This window comes from Helianthus annuus, chromosome 14, assembly GCF_002127325.2.
Source record: "Helianthus annuus cultivar XRQ/B chromosome 14, HanXRQr2.0-SUNRISE, whole genome shotgun sequence".
Lineage (NCBI taxonomy): Eukaryota > Viridiplantae > Streptophyta > Magnoliopsida > Asterales > Asteraceae > Helianthus > Helianthus annuus.
In genome coordinates, this window is record NC_035446.2 from 159,314,865 (window position 1) to 159,334,335 (window position 19,471).

The window sequence follows — 19,471 nt, forward strand, 5'->3', positions numbered from 1 at the left end:
CACCCAACCCCGGTTTTTTAATAGTTGTTTCTTTTGGTTTAACCGGTGCAAGTTCATCATCACTTTCCATTCCCGTGATGTCCTCAACCACCCCCTCGACCAATTCGGGTGACAAATTGGCCTTAAACTCTTTACCACTTCTTAACACACTAACATGGTTAATATTAACATTACCTCGTGACGAACCATGTGAAGGGTTTACCTTTGTGTCGCTTGGAAGTTGACCCTTACCTTTCTTCAATTCGGCCACCTCGGTCGCTAATTGACCCATTTGGGTTGTTAGTGAATGGATGCTTTTATCGCGAACCTCATCTTTTTGCATCCGCACTTCATCAAGTTGATTTCGCTTTTGCATTTCCAATTGCATGCTTTTAAGCATCTCCATCACCTCATTTCCACCCGAAGATCCCCCTTGATCTTGACCCGTTTGGTATTGTTTTTGATACCCTTGGTTATTTCCGCCCCGGTACCCACCTTGGTTATTATAAGATGGCCGTGAACCAAAATTACCTTGGCTACCTTGAAAATTTGGGTTCGCTTGATTTGACGGGTTCCCATATCTAAAATTCGGGTGATTCCTCAACCCGGGGTGGTAGGTATTAGAATTCATGTTGTTGTAGTTCCTACCACCTCCTCCTTGGCCTTGACCTTGGACTGCGTGAACTTCCTCATATTGCCCTTCCAACATTCCTTGGCAATTTTCAGCCGCGTGACCTATTTCATTACACAAAGCACACACATCATAAATTTGATTAGTAGTTTGAACATTACCTTCATCTATGGCATGCACTTGTGGTCGGTTAGTTGTCGGTCGGGCTCTCCTCGAAGCTTGGGCTTTCCTTTTTGATGTAGTTGCCATACTCTCCAAAAACTCCCAATCTTCATTCTCATAATTCGTTCCAAATGTCCCTCCGGTGATAGACATTAAATCCCGTGCATCTTCGGCACTCAACCCCTCATGAAAAGCGTTCATTAACTCCCATAACTCGATTCCATGATGAGGGCAGTTTTTAATCATCATGTTAAAACGCTCAAACGCCTCATGAAACATCTCACCGTGTTGTTGTTGGAAGCTTCTCAATCCCTTACGCGCATCATTGGTCTTTTGGGCGGTGTAGAATTCATCCAAAAAGGTTTGTTGCATCTCCCCCCATGTATATATTGATGCCGAAGGTAATGTATAGAACCATTTCTTAGCTTTCTCTTCCAACGAAAATTGGAACAACACTAATTTGATGTCGTCAGCTGAAAACCCTTGACTCCCAAGAGTATTGCATATAGAGTCATAAGCCTCCAAATGGAAATAAGGTTCTTCATTTGCCAACCCCTTATATTTTGGTAAACTTTGTAGCGAGTTGGTTCTCACTTCGAACGTGCGCCCTTGGTCATTATGAGGAATGACTACCGGTGAAGGGTTTTGTGTAATTACCGGCCGAAAATGTGCTTCAATGCCCCTCACATTTTCTCTAAGATGTCTTCGTGGCACACCATACCTACCTCTCGGAATAATCGGCCCATTCGGTCTTGGTACTTGCCCTTGTGGTGCGATCGGTTGTTGAAACTGTTGTGGTCGCATCGGTGGGCGCTGAGGCGGTCTTTGAAATGGTTGTTGGTGTACATGTTGTGGCCGGACCTGTTGTAATGGAATCGGTTGTGGCATTGGTGGCCCTTGTGGTCTTGGCCGAATGTGTTGTGGTATAAGTTGTTGATGTTGCATTCCACCAACACTCGCCATCCCTTGAGATTGACTTTGAACATACCCAAAATCCCCTTGATCACCATAATCTCCATAACCGTACCCATCATCTTCATACCCCTCAAAGTCTTCAAATCCCTCATCATAACCGCCCCTTTGAATTCCTGAAGTTTGCCCAAATGGAATGGTCGAATACTGAAAACCCGAATGTTGTTGTTGTGGTCTAAAAGATGAAGTAGTATGCACAACAGTTGAATTGGGTGCAATTGTGAAGGTAGATGATGACTGACCCGTAGTTGGGGGAAAGAAGTGAGATAATGGTGGGATTGTGGTGGATGGATCGTAAGTGATAGTAGGCTCAGTTTGAGTGGTGATTGGTTGAGTGGAGTTGGTTGGTGTAAATCCAGCAGTGGTATTAGGTAATGTAGTGTTTGGTGATGGTTGGGTGGAAGTAGGTATAAAGGATGAGGTTGTTTGACTGGTTGTAGGTGGTATCTGAGAATCAGCCATGATGTTTCTCGGTGTAATGGGTGAAGTGGGTGAACCAATGATTTTGTTTTCTCGCACTAAAACTCGGTTTTGTCGTAGCGTTCTTTCAATTTCCGGATCAAACGATAGCGGTGATGACCTTTGAGAGCCTCTAGTATGCATACACCTGAAGTACCTGCACACTAAACACAACCAGCGTAAACCCGAAAATAACAAACAAAACTATTAAACTAACACACGTTGCGCACTACTCCCCGGCAACGGCGCCAAAATTTGACGTGATGTCGTGGGTCACGCAAATTTAATCCCTAAACAACTGTAGTTAGCGGTAGTAGGGTATCGAACTCAGGGAGTATGTGGAAAATGTGTTGATTGTATAGCTTTGTATTTAAACTAAAATTAAACTAAATTGCAGCAAATTAAAATTCAAGATTGTGGATTGTTGTTTTAGAAAACTAAATTAAGAACTAAATCAAATCAAAGTTGGTTTTAAACAATAAGGAGAGAACAATGATCACCCTAGGTTTCAGTTTCTTTAAACAGTTGTGTGCAATTTCACTAGAAAGAGTTACATAGACATAACTCGTGTATATGTGATTGAAGTGATAAAAGGGAACAAAGTACTCGGATTAAATAACGCGAGGTTGTTTCCCGATGACCTGTTAACCAATAACCAACCCTAACCCTTCCCGTGATATCTCAGTTGCCAACAGCACCAAGAACGTACGATCGAGACTAGAAATTGTAATACGGATTAACACACTACAAACAATCAAACATACACCATGACATTCAAGCAACGCAAAATATCATTCTAGAAATGCAGAAATTAAACACACAAAAGTCTTAGAAACATTCACCTAGGATGATCACCGAAGAGTTTAGCCGGACATGGCTCGGTGAATCATCATCAACATCAATCTAATGTTCATACAAATTAAAAACACAAACCGAATGTTTGGAAATGTTCACAAAGCAAGCTAGTGCTCCAAAATCGCCCCCAAAGTGTCTAAGAACTGTCAATGATGAGAATAATCCCAAAGGACACACCAAAACCGAGTATATTGTGGCAGTTACATTTTTCACGTTCAGGCTCCACCGTAAATTACGGCTCCACCGTAATTTACGGTGGACATCAAATGGTTACGGTGAATCAAGCCTGTGTTACGGTGCAGGAATCAACAAAAATTAGGTCTACCGTAAATTACGGTAGAACCGTAATTTACGGTACTCAGCAATCTTGACTCCTATGTTTTGTCTTGTGTTCTTCTCTCGACCCGTTTTCCACCAAAGCATCCATAAGCTGCCTTTTATCCATCTCTTATCTCCTAATTCGCACCTGAAACATAAGCATCGTAGTTATCTAATTCAAGATAATTACGCGGTTAAATGGAGGATTATTTCATATCTTAACATGCTTAAGGGTTGTCCCAAGGACCACCCGTCAACCAGCAGATGATGTCCCTCCATAACACGCATGTTTTTGAGCAGGAGGAGGAGGAGGTGGTTGTATTGGATTTCCATACATGTCTGTGGTGGGAGCTGGCTTAACAGGAACTTGTACTGGATTGCCATACATATCTGTGCTCGTGACAAACGCCGTTTGAAGTGGAGCATGTGGACCGGTTCTTGCAGGCGAAGAATTTGAAGTTCCATAATACATTTCTGGATTTTGTGGCACTGGAACTCTTTTTGCCTTTAAGGTTTCCTCCTGATCCTTGTTTTCTAAAAGCTGCACGAAGTCGTTGATGTTTGTAGTTCTCAAAACTCCGTTATACTTCAAGATTTCCAAGAAACTATTCCATTGTGGAGGCAATGCATCAGCAAACTTCTTCACCACTTCTGCTGTAGTTGTCGCTACTCCAAAATTGTTCAGCTCTGTAAGCAAGTGATAAAACCGGCTTGTCATGTCTCCCAAAGACTCCTTATCCATGCACGTGAAACCGTCAAATTCTTTCTTGAGAAGATCATGACGCAATTGGCGTGTTGCTTCATTCCCTACTCCTCTGGTTTTCAACCCGTCCCACAACTTCTTCGTTGTCTTGAAACTGACAAACTGGTGGTAGATATCTTTGCTTAACGCCTGAGTGAGAATGGCGTATGCTTTCTTTTCCAGATCATACGTTTTCTTTTGATCTTCAGGAAGATCGGCAAACGTAGCAGTATCTGAAGCAGCAACCTCTATAGCTTGATCGAAATCTGTAGTGAAACGTATCCACAGTTCGGTATTTTGACCAAGAACGTATGTATGAAATCTATCAACCCAGCCTGGATACTCGTTTAAGTGCATCAACTTTGGAGGTCGATTCAAACTTCCGGTTTCACTTTCGCTCAATAAGATACTTTGAATGCTCGGAGTTTGATTCGATACTAATGCCCATTGACCTGTCGATATGGCATTTGCTTGCGAAGATGTTGATACCGGAGATTCGGCCCATGAAGGAGATAGACTTCTATTCGTGTACTTTCCACTGTCTGGAGCCGGTGTACCCCACCATGAAGGAGTGGAACCTGTACTTGTGTATTTTCCACTATCTGGAGCCGGAGTTCCCTACCAACTCGGATCATGTTTGATAAGAAAAATGAATTGTATATGAACAGCCCGAAAGATGACAGCCAGCCGAAGGATCCCTTGATCGAAAGACAAGACAACACAAACTTGTTAAATTTAAACAGACAAGAATCGAAAGATAATACTTGTTCGAAGGACCAACAGTGTTCGAAAGATCACTGTTGAATTTCGAACAATGACTTCGAAAGATTCTCCAAGTCGAAGGATCCTTATCTTTCGAATAATAACTGTAGCTCGAACAATATATCCTTCGGAAAGATTCCTTGGCTCGAAAGATAAATCACAGACTTCGAAGGATGTTCGAAGGATCAATATCTGTCGAACCTCCTCTGATCGAAAGATGATCTTTCGACTTCGAAGGATATCTTTCGATGTGAACTGACACAGCTGACACAAAGTTGACAGGTTGGTGAAAAGGTGATGGGTTGGTAGAGATCTTTCGGCAGAAAGGTATGGTCACACCATACTTTTTCACCAAACCAGATTTGACTAATAAAATATTACCAAAAATGGAAGATCCTTATCCAGAAACCGGTCACCGGAGTAAGCCGGAATTTGGCCGGAAATGACCAAAATTCTTAAAAACAAGTTTTTAAGTTACCCAACCCGTCCTTTAACACACCCGGTTAGTTTAGAACACGTTTTTACGTCAAGAAATGCGAGAAAAATACTGAAAAACGGGTGCTAAACCATGTGTCCAAACACTCCAAAGTCTTGTAAAAACTCGGTTTTAACAAGGAAAAGAGGCAAAGCTCTGATACCACTTGTAGGTCCCTCGGAGGATGAGGTCAAACCTTAACCTTGTTATGTGAAACACACTAGCAAGTGCGGAATCCAAGCTAGAGTGCAAACCGAGATGAAACAAGCACAAACACAAGACACACAATATTCACCGATTAACACCACTTGTATTAATACGTATGAAAGGTTCGGTTACAAGCTCAATGTTTACAAATCTGTTTTGTAAACTCTCCAACAGTGTGTGTGTGTTCTTGACAGAATACTCTCTCTATCTCTCGTGTCTGCCTTAGTGTCTGAGTGTCTTCTTTTAAATGAACACACTACATGGGTATATATACCCGTCACAGATTGTCTGGTCGAAGGATCAGATAGATTGATCGAAGGATCATCTATCGATCTTAAACCTGTCGAAGGATCTAAATATATCTCGAAGGATGATCTATCGAGGTCCATCATCATCCATCGAAGGCTCATCTTTCGAGCTCATCGAAGGATCTAAGCTATCCTTCGATGAGGCATCCTTCGACACAGACATGTTACATTCATGTACTAACTGTTTGGCCAAGTCAAACCAGGAGGATGGTTGACTTGGTCAAACTTACAAGACTAACAAAGGACATCGTTTTATATCGACAAGATACAGACAAAGTACAGACACAAGTGCACCAAGAACTAGCAATCGATCAACCATGAAATGCTCACTAGCAGAGTAGCAGGGTTATCTACACATGTATTGTTCTCAATGAAGCCATCTGCATTCCTCATTAGGTAATAACGTGGAACAATCTATAAAGAAATCTAAATTAGGCCGTTTGCTAGTTGCAAGTTGCAACATTCCCTCTTCTGTATATCAAGCATAAAAAATTAAAATTAGCTTCTTAAATGATCAATATTTTTCTACCACTTAACATTTGATTATCTGAATAATAGTATTACAGATTCAAAAAATAAGTAAATCCAAATAGCATCTCATACACTTGTTTCAATTTTCCTAAAGCTATTTAATGATTAACAAATATCAGATAATCATGTTCAAAGCACACGCCTAATCATGTTCGACCACAAAGGATATGTCGGCGACCTCAATAATTGGGGTTTTACTACGAAAATGTTTCTAAAGGTCCGATCTAAGGTTACAAAGAGGTTCAAATCGAAAATTTTGAGTTTTCCGACCAAAAAGAAGTTTTTCGACGAACTAAATAATTGAGGCTTTTACTAGAAAAAGGTTCCTAAAGGACCGATTTAAGGTTACAAATAGGTTTGGGACGAAAAAGTTGAGTTTTGTGGCCAAAAAGGAGTTCTCCAGCCAAAAACATTTTTTCCGTGACTGGCGTTAGGGTTCTGTTAGTTAGAATCCATTGGAGGCCAACATGTTAATAGTTGGGATTGCGGTGGTTATTTTTGAAGTTAGACTGTTGGCGGTCAATGGGGAATGGTTGGGATTATTAAAATCCAATACTCCGAGATATTATAGATTACTGTTTTTTTCTTTTTTGTTTTATGTTTAGCTTCTTGTAGTTATGTTTTAATCTATATATGAAATTCTGGATCATCACAAGAAAGATCAAACAAATTAGCAGGATACAAATGTTCTTGTGTTTTGTTTCGTGCAGGTCGTCACTAGAGAAGATGAAGATGATTGGGTTTAGTTTTTGGGGGAAATAGCGTTGTTGTTGTTTGATTGGATGGGTAAAATGGGGGGGAGGTCTTCTTTAATATGCTTCGGGTTTGGGGTTGGGTAAATGACAAGAATATCCTTGAGCCTTTTACAAGAACTACCGGTTAACGTTGGGTCAACTAACAGAATGTTGTTAAGTGTAGAAATTTGGAAACGATGTGGATGTAGATGCCCAAAGGTTTCTTAAAATGGCCAAAAGTGACAAGGGTCTAACCATAGGGTTGTAAACTGACGTTTACTCAAAACAAAATATATTATGAGATTGATTACTTATTGTCATTGATTAGTTATAATCTTGTTGATATTGTTTTCTTCTCTATATAAAGTGGATTTTCTCATGAATTCTACGCCCTACACACTTAAACATGTACTTCCTTTGTGATAAATCCTTGATTCAGACTTCATGCTTCAATGGTTCAAGTGATACCAACTAAAATTTTATTTTTGCATGGAGCGCTGAAATGGGTCGCATCCCAACAACTTATGCTCTTTCCCATGTGAAGGTTTCTATTAACCCCGCTTCACGTACTTTCTCCAATGAAATTCCCGAAATGGTCGATCACATACTAATCTCATGTGGCACGACTTCTATTAATCTCCCACTGATTTTTTTCCTTCTCCATTTGTGATTTTTTTGGGAAGAAATGTGGTGCAAGTGGTGATTCCGTGAGCTTGTTGGTGTATTTGGCGTGCTCATATTGAGGCCCATCTTCAAGGGAAAACGGTCTTCAATCGGCAGGCTTAATGAAGATATCAACAACAAAAGTTTCCTAGAATAGTTGATTGGTGTAAATTTAACTTTTGATCTTCCGTTGTGCTGTTCTTGTATTGGGTGTATTAGAATTGTGTTGTTCTTGTATTGGGTGTATTAGAATATATTGATGTATATGGTGTGTATATGTAGAGGTGATATGTAAATTGATTGGTTCATAAAGTGATTATTATAGATTGATGAAGTGATTGCATATGTCGATCAGCCCATGTATGGTGGGCCGATGGCTTGAGATTTATATAATCTATTGTGTAAAGACCTGAACAATTAAGTGTAGTAAACACATGATACTTGGGTTTAAGTATAATACATGTTACCTGAAACTGTGTGTTACTTGACTGTTCTGAGTCAGTAAATTAAACAATACGTCAAGTTTCTTTTTTTTCGACATCACACAACACGTCACCAACTAGACTGTTTAATACTGTGTGCCAAATTTGTTAACTTGATTGTGTTAAACTTTATTGTTTGGACACTAGGGTAAAGCAGAACCCTACTCGTATACTCATTTACATGACATTATATTTTAGGTCGCGTGTAACAGGCCTAACAATTAACTAACATTAGAAGTATATTATCATACCGAGCAAACAAAGGTGAGTTCATTACTTTTGAGCATGCGTTTGGTGGTTGGGACAGTCAGTGGGTATCCTGGGGAGGGATAAGTCTTTTGGGTAAAACTGGGATGTTGGATAATAATCTCACTCTATCATTCTTAAGTCCCATCTTTTGTGTTACCGGAGAGGTAACGGGTATTAGTTGGTAGCGCTACTTAGGTTTGGCACCCTCACCCCATACCGGAGAGGACGGGTGTGAACTAATGACCCAGTCATGCCCAGTGCTTTGATAGGAGCACTGGGGAACGGGCAAAACATACCTCAGGAGCCGTCTTGTTCAGTGTCGAGATATTATCAACATTACTTTCGAATTTGTTAACAAACTGGATTAAACACTTGGTAACCAACGTTTTTGTAAAACTATGAACTCACTAGCGTTGTCTGATACACTTGTTGCATGCTCGCAGGTCGTTAGATGTCTTGGATTGGAACTTGCTGTCTGGTGTAGCTGGAGTGGTCATGGGCTGATGAGGATGGATACATGTGATAGAATTATTGATACTACATATTGGTTTTGAGACAGTTAAACTATGGTTTTTCTATTTTGCTTCCGCTGAACTTGTGGGGATTTATTAAACTTATTATTGGTACAATTTATTAATAATTGGTATTTTCATTTGCAAATTTATTTTGAGTTCATCATGATTAGTGGCTCGTTATTGGTTTGTCACACGCCTAGTAGGGTTTCCATGGGTGGTATTTTGGGGGTGTGACAGTTTGGTATCAAAGCCACTGGTTATAGTGAACTTGGTTTTAAAAATGTTTTTTTATAAAACCAGACTATAACCAAACAGTTCTGAATACGCGAATACGATCATGACACTCAGATCCAGATTGCAAGGTTCGTCTCTCGCATACTCATTGTACTCCATAACTAGTGAACACTTACATATGATATTGCATGTGATTGCACGTTTAGCACAACAATATGAATTCATGTATTACTTGCATGTGTTATGTGACCGATAGGGTGGTATTTCCCTAAACATTCATGACTCGCGTTTTGTGATGTTCTTTGTTTGCTACTCGAGTTTGGGGAACCATTTGACATCAGTTAGGAGGAGCTGAGATGAGCATGCAAATCACAGTATTATTGTGGATGCACACATAATAATAATGCGGGGTGCATGCGAGTCTCAGTGAGGCTTAACAAGTGAAAAAAGGGTTCCGTTCCGTTATTTGATCGATGTGAAACACAACAGTCCATAGGAGTCAAAGCAGTGATTGTCTCCTACTCGAACATGATCTTTTCACTCCTTTCTAAATCCTTACAAATCTCGATGCTATCGAGTATTATCTGAACACACATCTGAACGCCTAGCGAAACGTGTAGAATGTCAGGTGCTTGCACGAACGTCCTTGAGCTGGTCTATACCTTTCTCGCTTCTCTTCGTTTGCTGGAACTCTATGTATTGACGTCTTAGCCTCCGAAGTGTGATCACTTCTGCAACACTCTCGCAGCATATCGTGTATTACTCAATCGACTTGCTAGATCGATGGACAAAAGGGTGAGCGTAGTATTTTACCGACCTCAGTAATTGGACAACCCTGATTACCGGCAACAAACACCAGCAAATTGACTTCAATCGAATTCTTAACTCTAGTCAGCGACTCGCGGGAGTCAACTTTTACGAATCAATCGGGACATAAGCGATGACAACAGGTTATAGTGTGAAATATGTGGCTACTGATGTGTGTAAAATGCAACATATAAATTACATCAAATAAGGCATAAAAGTAACCCTTTTTTAGTATTAATGTTTGAAGAAGTGTGTTTTTGTCTTCCTTTTGAATTTACAGGGTCAAATGAGCTTAAACGAACAAAAGGAACAAATATACATCCAAAACCAACATAAATACAAAGAAAAGGAAGAAACGTGGCATCCCCGACTCCTCGACAGCATCTCCGAAAAACAAGAAGAAAGCTGAGCATGGGGCTGTGCCCAGCTCAACACGGGGCATGTCCAGCTCAACACGGGGCGTGTCCAGCTCAACACGGGGCGTGCCCAGCAAACACGGGGTCATGGTCAGCCTTGGCACAAAAGACAAACCTGTAGAAGCTTCTACGCCCACCACGGGGCCGTGCCCAGCGGACACGGGGCCGTGGTCAACACATAGATATGCAGAATCTTGCCAAATCTGATAGTACAGATATGCTTCTACACACGGGGCCGTGCCCAGCGGACACGGGGCGTGTGGAGCTACTAAAGACAAATTGTAATTAATGAAGAAAAAGACAAAGGGTGGACACGGGGCCGTGTCCAGGCTTCTGTGCAGGCTATAACTAGGGGTGCTTGGTTCACTTCAAAGGCATCCCTTGGCACACCACCTCTCTCACACTTCACCCACCACCCACCACCATCACAACACCATCATCCACCACCATCATCCATTGTCCATCATAGAGTGTGTGCGTCGTCTCGGGATCCAAGATTGATCGTAAGAGTTCTTGACAATCAAAGGCCATGTTTGCCTAAGTCTCTTACATCACTTGGTGAAGACAAGTGTTTAGTGTAATACTTTTTATTTTTAATCTTTTGCACTTTTTAATTGGTTTTGTATTAAGGACTTTAATTACTAGTTTCTTATGTTGAAGGTGATTCTTCCTTATCGTTTGTCTGTGGTGTCTTGGCATTATTTTACTATCTATATAAAATAAAAGATTTTCACCATTCATATCTCCACGGTCTATATGGAGGTATGTTGGCTACCTGGTCGGGGGTTAAGGGAACGGTTTGGTAAGAGTCTTGCCATTGTTCAGTGTATAGATCCTGCAAAGGACCTGGGTCAAATTTAGTAGGACCTCCTTCAATACCCACCGGTATTGGATGGCGGGGGTCTAAACTCTTTGACCCCCTCATAAGTTAAACTACTATTAAAACTTTAACCCGGCTACTTAGGACTGTATCCCTGCTGACTCAGACTACTTAGCCGAGGGTAACGTCGCCTTCAAAAGAGGGGCCTACCACATTATGCATTAATAACTTAATTAATTATCTTTCAATAATCCGACCCTTTAGGATTGTATCCTTGCTGACTCAAACTACTGGGTTGAGGGTAACGTCGCCTTCAAAAGAGGGGCCTACTATAATAACTAAGATAATCTCTTAAACAAGTGCAAAAGTGCGAAAATAATCAAAGGTTACACTACACACGAGTCGGATCCAAGTGATTCATCTTGTCTATCTGTTTTTACTTTTATTTTACTTTTCAGCATTTTAGTTAGTTTTATTTTCATAGTTTAAAAACCTTTTTCTAACATTTTGATCTGATTAGACGTTGAGGATAAACCGGTACTAAAAGCTTTTGTGTCCTTGGACGACCTCGGTATCTTACCAACACTATACTACGTCCACGATGGGTGCACTTGCCCATATGTGTGTTTAGTGTTAGTGAATATCGTGTTTATAAATTTAAAATTGGCTAAAAAGTGTAAAAAGGGCTTAAAATATACATCTAAAATATATATACACTGACACGCATCAAGTTTTTGGCACCGTTGCCGGGGACACAAAGATTTTAAGAAAGCTTAAAATTGACGGCCTAATCAGTTTTTTTTCAAAACCTTTTCAAAACGCGCACACATTTTTCTGCATTTTAGTTTAGTTTTGCATTTACAGTAGTCTGAACACGGGCCGTGTTCACTGAACACGGGGCCGTGCTGCATATTTTTCATAATAACACCCAGATACAGAGTCTGAACACGGGGTCGTGCTCACTGAACACGCCCCCGTGCTGCACAAAACCAGTAACTTTTAATTAAAACGCCCAGATACAGATCCTGAACACGGGGCCGTGTCCAGCCTCTGTTTCCGTTTTTATTTTTGTTTTCTGGACCCGAGACTCTGTTGTGGTCTGTTGAGTGATTCTTATGGATCAATACTCAGGAGGCTACAACTACACCTATGAGGAGGATGATTATAGGGGAAACTATTGCAGTAATTGTGGTGACCCGCACTCGGTTCAATATTGTAACTTATTTCAACCATCCACTTCATACACATATTATGAGGAGCCCAGTTACGAGCCATCGACTTCATACACATCCTATGAAGACCAAAGGTATGAACCTTCTCTCTCATACTCATATTTTGATGAACCAAGGTATGAACTTTCATACTCATACTTTGAGGAATCAAGATATGAGCCACCACCTTCTTATACTTACTATGAGGAACCATGGCGTGAACAACCCACCTCATATGAGTATTATGAAGAACAAAATTTCGACCCTTATCTATCATATGCTTACAATGAAGAACAATGGTATGAACCATCTACTTCATATGGGTATTATGAGGAACCAAGGATCGAACAACCGGATTCAAGCTTTGAGGATCCCGATCCTTTTTCTATCACCGAAATAACTGAAAAGATACTAGGACACATTAAAACTATCGAATGTTGCATAAAAGAATCTCGCGCAAGGGAAGAGGAGTCCCGCGCAAGAGAAGAATTAAATAAAGAAAAGATAGTTGAAAGTGTAAAAATAGAAGAACAATTAAGTGAAAACCGACACATGAGTTAGACAATGAAAAAGGTGAGTCTGTTAACGTTAAAATCCAGGAAGAGTCTAATTTTAAAGAAACTAATCTCTTGTCACCTTCTTTTGAAAATCATTGTTTAGTACCCACTCATGCTAATTTTTTAAGAGAGCTAAACACTAACACTAAAATTGACGAAACGATAAGTGTTAAGTTAACTAACGATCAAACTTCGCTAATAAAAGAAGATCCTTTTGAAATCAACATTACACCGGTTCCATGTTTTTTTTTCAAATTCCTTTATTAGTAATGTCACTATTGATAAAGATCTTTGTGTTAACATAATGCCTAATTTCATTTTCGAAAAATTAAGTATTAGTGATTTTTCTCCATTTCAAATACCCATTTTTCTATCCAATCGGAAAACAATAAAATCAATCGGTATAGTCGAGGATGTCTTGGTTCAAAAAAATCAATTGGTAATCCCAACCGACTTTGTCATCTGTGATGACGCTCCTCTAGTGTTGGGACGACCTTTTGTAAAAACTCATGAAGCTTTGAAAAACCGGAAATACAACAACCTACCTCTTCAATTAGGGGCATTCAAAAGGAGCATAGATCTTGAGCGCTCAATGAAATATCCATTCGGCAATGACGGCCCCCTAATTGAAGATGAGCCAGAACCACCTGATAAGGTGGGTCTAGCCAAGGACCTTTATAAACGTGGCGCACCATGGAGGCATTCCGCGGAACTATCCTTAGTTTAGTTTAGATTAACTTTTATGTTTTCTAGCTTAGTTTTACTTTTCAGGAATAAAACACACTCGAAATGGTGGAGGTTACTAAGGGAAGCTTGAACCCACACCCCATGCACAAAAACAGAGCCTCCCGACAATTTTTCTTCATTACAGCAAGTTCAGCACGGGGCCGTGCTCACCCAACACGCCCCGTGCCCAAGGTTCTGCAGAAAATGCCCAGTTCAGGTAACTGGACACATGGCCGTGCTCACTGAACACGCCCCCTGCCCAGCCTTCTGTTTACTTTTGGTGCTGGCAGTCTGGACACGGGGCCGTGCTCAGCCAACACCACCCCGTGTTCAGCTACCCAGTACCATAAAATCTTGATTTTAACCCACTTTTACACATTATCAATCGAAAAACTTATTTTTGGGACACATTGAGGACAATGTGTAATTTAAGTGTGGGGGGATGCTAAAAACTTTAATTTTGCAAGTCCTAATTATAAGCCTTACACAAAACTCTATTGGAACCGCTAAACACCCCAAATTTTTTCAAAAACTTTTCATTTGTTTTACTTGTCTTGGTTTAATTTGGGAATAACAAGTTCTAAAAAGGTTATATTTTTACAAATTTACAACCGATAGCGTCGTGATAAAAAGAACCAACATAAGAAAATTATGAAACAGCATGAAAAATCTAGTTCAAATTTGATTATATATACTTGATCACAAAAAAACCCATTCCCACAAAAAGTGAGTTTTGAGCCTCTATTGAGCATACAAATACATATCTTTAAACTAAATGCTCATTTTTCGTTTCTTGTGTGAATAACCGCTTGGTTTCTTACGACTCTAGAACTTGCCATGACGATACATTCCCGGTCCTTACCAACTTAAACTCAAGTAAGTAAATGATGGAGGCATTAGGACTAACCCTTTTTTTTTCAACACCATTATTTTTCTTTTTTTTACCACCCACCAAAAATCCCCCTAGTTAACCTCTTTGAGCCTATACCTTTTCATTTCTTAACCCACAAAATAAACACCCTTTTACCAACCAAAATACTTTTTTTAAAACCCTTTATTTTAGTAAAAAGCTCGGTTTTTCATATGACATTCCTTATCAAAAAAAAAAAAAAAGGGAGAGAGAGAATTTTGCAATAACCAAACAAGTTCCTCAAAAAAAATCTTGTTTGAATATGCTTAGTTTGAATAAATGTAAAAAAAAAAGAGGATTCACGACAACCGACGCTTTTTACGCTTTTAGCCCTTTTTACTAACCACTAATCCAACCACCTACCTTTAACCCAAGCCTAACCCTTCACCCAAAAGTCCTCTTGATATTTACAAAGGTATATAGTTAAAAAGGAGGATGATTGATTGCTTGGCAAGCATATGGTAGGAGTAAGTTCCATGCCGCTCTCGAGTGTTTCACGAAAATACATCTTCGGCCGAGTGTTGAGTGATCCCCCGTGAGGTATGTGAACTTGTATATAAATGGAATTTTAAAAAGGCATGTTATGCCCATATAAATAATTTCTCTTATGAAACGTTCTAAATAAATCATAACGAATAGGATTGTAAATAATATAAAAATAAAACCCAATAAAAATCTTGGATTCCCGACACTCAAGATAAGCCTAAAACTTCTCTTCTACCCATTCCATTTGGGCGTGTAAGCCACATAATAAAGAGTTTTGCTTGAGGACAAGCAAAGATTCAAGTGTGGGGGTATTTGATGTGTGTAAAATGCAACATATAAATTACATCAAATAAGGCCGAAAAGTAACCCTTTTTAGTACTAATGTTGGAAAAAGTGTTTTTTGTCTTCCTTTTGAATTTACAGGGTCAAATGAGCTTAAACGAACAAAAGGAACAAATATACATCCAAAACCAACATAAATACAAAGAAAAGGAAGAAACGTGGCATGCCCGACTCCTCGACAGCATCTCCGAAAAACAAAAAGAAAGCTGAGCATGGGGCTGTGCCCAGCTCAACACGGGGCGTGTCCAGCTCAACACGGGGCGTGTCCAGCTTAACACGGGGCGTGCCCAACGAACACGGGGTCATGGTCAACCTTGGCACAAAAGACAAACCTGTAAAAGCTTCTACGCCCACCACGGGGCCGTGCCCAGCGGACACGGGGCCGTGGTCAACGCAAAGATACGCAGAATCTTGCCAAATCTGATAGTACAGATATGCTTCTACACACGGGGCCGTGCCCAACGGACACGGGGGCGTGTGGAGCTACTAAAGACAAACTGTAATTAATGAAGAAAGAGACAAAGGGTGGACATGGGGCCGTGTCCAGCGGACACGGGGCCGTGTCCAGGCTTCTGTGCAGGCTATAAATAGGGGTGCTTGCTTCACTTCTAAGGCATCCCTTGGCACACCACCTCTCTCACACTTCACCCACCACCCACCACCATCACAACACCATCATCCACCACCATCATCCATTGTCCATCGTAGAGTGTGTGAGTCGTCTCGGGATCCAAGATTGATCGTAAGAGTTCTTGACAATCAAAGGCCATGTTTGCCTAAGTCTCTTACATCACTTGGTGAAGACAAGTGTTTAGTGTAATACTTTTTATTTTTAATCTTTTGCACTTTTTAATTGGTTTTGTATTAATGACTTTAATTACTAGTTTCTTATGTTGAAGGTGATTCTTCCTTATCGTTTGTCCGTGGTGTCTTGGCATTATTTTACTGTCTATATAAAATAAAAGATTTTCACCATTCATATCTCCACGGTCTATATGGAGGTATGTTGGCTACCTGGTCGGGGGTTAAGGGAACGGTTTGGTAAGAGTCTTGCCATTGTTCAGTGTATAGATCCTGCAAAGGACCTGGGTCAAATTTAGTAGGACCTCCTTCAATACCCACCGGTATTGGATGGCGGGGGTCCAAACTCTTTGACCCCCTCATAAGTTAAACTACTATTAAAACTTTAACCTGGCTACTTAGGTCTGTATCCCTGCTGACTCAGACTATTTAGCCGAGGGTAACGTCGCCTTCAAAAGAATGGCCTACCACATTATGCATTAATAACTTAATTAATTATCTTTCAATAATCTGACCCTTTAGGATTGTATCCTTGCTGACTCAAGCTACTGGGTTGAGGGTAACATCGCCTTCAAAAGAGGGGCCTACTACAATAACTAAGATAATCTCTTAAACAAGTGCAAAAGTGCAAAAATAATCAAAGTTTACAATACACACGAGTCGGATCCAAGTGATTCATCTTGTCTAGATGTTTTTACTTTTATTTTACTTTTCAGCATTTTAGTTAGTTTTATTTTCCTAGTTTAAAAACCTTTTTCTAACATTTTGATCTGATTAGACGTTGAGGATAAACCGGTACTAAAAGCTCTTGTGTCCTTGGACGACCTCGGTATCTTACCAACACTATACTACGTCCACGATGGGTACACTTGCCCATATGTGTGTTTAGTGTTAGTGAATATCGTGTTTATAAATTTAAAACTTGGCTAAAAAGTGTAAAAAGGGCTTCAAATATACATCTAAAATATATATACACTGACACGCATCATCTACCAGCACAGTGAGTAGCGCGTGGCACAGAATGTGAAAGGATGGACTTTGATGGTGAAAGATTGTAGGGCTTCGTTTCAAGCAACGACATTGGAGGAAACAGTCGCGACAACATCAAGGTACTCGTAATCGTAGTCTACAGCATGGAAATGAAGGTGGCATTGACAGGATTGACTGTTGCTAAGTCAAGACGTCAACAACCAAGGGTATAATGATAGTAATGGGAACCCTCGCAACCGTAACAACAACACTGGAAATGATGCTCGTGGAAGGACATTTAGGATTGGCGTAGGCGACGCCAGGCATATCAGCAACATGGTAGCTTGTATGGCTAGCTGTTCGCTTCGTCTCTATTCTGCTTGACCCTGATACTTCTTGAAACCAAACCTGATGTGGAATCGGCTGATGGCAAGTTAAATGAAATCTCATATGTTCGTTGGGGTGTAAACACGACCTTGTGGGACAAGTGTTCGACGTCGACCTTCCTTCTACTATCCTCGATGGTTACAACACAGTAGTTAGTGTGAATTGGTTATCCAGGAATCACGCAAATATACCAGTGAGGAGAAAACTTTGTGTGGAGAATCGTTATTTGTTCTAAAGTATCAGAGTAGCGCAAAAGTTAGCGCCATTTCAGCTATGAGGGCCAGAAGTGTCTACGGAGGGATTACTCCGCTGTGTTAGCAACCGTCACTGATGTTAGGGCTGAGGGAAAAGAGGATCGAGGATCTACCAATTGTTTGTGATCCCTCTCGATTTGCTACCCGAGGAACTTTTGGGCTTACTTCCACAACTATTAGGCAGAATCTCAGTTTAATCTCACGCTTGAAGCAACCTTGATCACTTGTACTTCATACCCTCTTGCACCAGGAAGGTTGCAAGAACTGTCTAATCAACTTCAGGAACTACCGGGTGGGGGTTTTAGCGATCTAGCTCCTTGTCCTGGGGAGCCCGAGCTCTATTGTGGAAATGAAGGACGAGTCGTTTCGTACGTGTACAGACTACCCCAAGGTGGCAATCATAGACCGTCACCCTCTATCTCGCTTCGACAACCTGCTTGACCCGCTGCAATGATCAAGCTTCTATTTGAAACCCGACTTAAGATCAGACTGTCACTTGATGGAAGACCCAGGGGAGGATGACTTCTAACATGGCGTTACAGACACAGTACGGCCACTACGATTTTATGTTCTCGTTGTTTAAAGTTACCCAACACACCAGCAACCTTAGGGATCACATGAGTAGTATGTGCCAACCGCCAGATTCGCCAACCGTGTTTACCAATGACGTTTTGAATCACTTCCCGGAGAAAGGAGCACCATGAACGACACTTGTATTACATCATAGAGCTTCTAGGGGAGGAGCATCTACGTGCGAAGTCTACCTAAGTGTGACTTCAGCTTTCGGGAAGTACATATTTTTGGTCATATAAACAACGAAGTGGGAATACGCGTGGATCTCGCTAAGACCCATTTTGGTTAAAAACTGATCGACACCAAAGATTCCTTTAGGGATGCAGCAATTCCTTGGTTATGCTAGACACTATCACAGATTCATCGCGAGCTTTTCGAAGATTGCGCCGATATAACCTCCTTAGCACAGCGGGGTGCGGTGAATTCAGGGGAGACAAAACAGGAGGACGTCTTTTCAGCTTTTGAAACTCAACTCTACAATGCACTGAGTATTGTCTTTACCCGAGGGTACGGGTGATCTAGTGGTGTAAGGCCTCCTAATCCAAGATCTCACTCAGCTAAAGCAACCAAAAGGTGTGCGGAATCCACCTGATGATCAACCACTGTAGATGAACACAAGAAAGCAAGGATTTGAGAGAGAAATCAAGAATACACAGAGTATTCTTGATGAAGATGAATGACGTCACTCACACAAAGCGCCGCCAGACAAAAAGCACAATGATTAGGGCACAGAAATTCACACAGAAATCGTTACCTTGTCTATTCCATATTAAAGTATATATACAAGGTGAAACCCGGACTTTCAACACTAAATAGAAAGCTCGGACAAAGCACAAAGCAAGCACAGAGTTTTTCTACAAAACTCAGACAAGCCTAAGCTATACAAAAACTCAGACAAAGCTAGTGTAAATAAACTCTGTCTAAAATTAAACTC

General features: G+C 40.7%; 1 non-coding gene across 1 annotated transcript; it reads left to right on the forward strand.

Moving 5' to 3' along the window:
* The first annotated feature begins 989 nt into the window (after positions 1-989).
* On the forward strand, positions 990-1,095 carry LOC118487047. The gene has a single exon (XR_004880214.1). It is a non-coding gene; the product is annotated as a small nucleolar RNA R71 (small nucleolar RNA).
* The last annotated feature ends 18,376 nt before the right edge of the window (positions 1,096-19,471 follow it).